The following is a 1,484-nucleotide window of genomic DNA, read 5'->3' as shown; positions in this document are numbered from 1 at the left end:
TTTCTCTGTGATCTTTGTGAAGAAACCTAACAATTTTGTTGTTGTTATGAAGAACCACCCAAAATCCGTGCCAAGTAAATATGATATGACAAATAATAAAACAAGCCTCACCGCCATAGTGATCAATCATAGAAAAATGAGGAAAAGGCATTAGAAATTGTGATTAGAAAAGACACGTTGCTTCATCTGGATATGGTCCAATTCAATCAAAGATTTCGCTTCACACTTGAGATTACTCTCACTATAAAGGGAAATGATTTTGTTAGAGCGGCAAGCCAGGTTGGCAGCCCAATCGGCACACATGTTGGCTTCTCTATATGCATGTGTGAAAATAAACATTTCAAAAGTTTCACTAATTTCCTTCGCAGTTTTGATGGCATTGTGTATAGGCCAAGAGGGAGGGAAAACATTATTCAAGGACTTAATAATGTTCAAAGAATCACCTTCAACCCAAAATTTAGTGCAATTTGAATCTTTAGCAAGAACCAACCCATGATAAGCAGCAATTGCCTCGGCAACATGGTTGGTTTGATTACCTATAGGAATACATTTGATAGCTTTGCATATTCCCCCTTCATCCCTTAAAACCACACCACACCCTACATTGCCAGGGTTACCATTGGAAGCACCATCGAAGTTAATTTTCATCAATCCATGAGGGGGGCATTCCTATCTCGCCTCTTCTCTAGGATTAGCATGTATGATGTCACTCCCCTTTATTATCCAATTCTTGAAAATGATGTTATCATCTTGATCTTTGGGGTTCATTATTTCACCAGTGATATAGAGGTTCTCCACCATATGTCTTTTGATTTTCTCAAAAATAATTTGAGCTTTTGAAGCCTTATCTCTGAACACTCTATCATTTCTTTCTTTCTAGATTCCCCAACAAATATGGAGTAAATCAAATCTCCATAACAAAGTAACTGAATTTTTCTTCGAAGGGTGGAACCAGGAATTAAAAACATCTTGGACAGCTTCAGGGAAGACCCATCTGACATTGAAGTTGTCCAGACATCTAGCCCAAATATCAACAGAGAAGGGACAATGGATAAACATGTGATTAATCTCTCCTTATTGATGTTATCACCATGGTAAAGATGATAAATAAATTAGAATTGTAATTATAATTTGTTAATCTCTCTCAAATGATTGTATAATAAGATAATAAATTGATAAATGTATCTATGTTTTATGGTAGGGTAGAAAGTGTTTCATAACTTGCTATTAAATTTATTTCATCTTGTTCAATGATGAAAGTGAATGAATCATATTGGGATCCCTTTCTCAAATTTATTATTCTACCAATTTTGAGTTATTGCAAATAGGATGATATTTTAAGTTTGATGATGACCAATACAACTATTTACCATATTGGGATCCCTTTGTCATATTGGGATCCCTTTGTCATTTTTCTCTCTCTTTACATGTCTTTTTACCTCTATTTACCAAAATTTAGGTTGAGGCCTATTTATATTGTGAAA

Source organism: Cryptomeria japonica, chromosome 7 (assembly GCF_030272615.1).
Source record: "Cryptomeria japonica chromosome 7, Sugi_1.0, whole genome shotgun sequence".
Taxonomy (NCBI): Eukaryota; Viridiplantae; Streptophyta; class Pinopsida; order Cupressales; family Cupressaceae; genus Cryptomeria; species Cryptomeria japonica.
Note: the sequence above shows the minus strand (reverse complement) of the source record.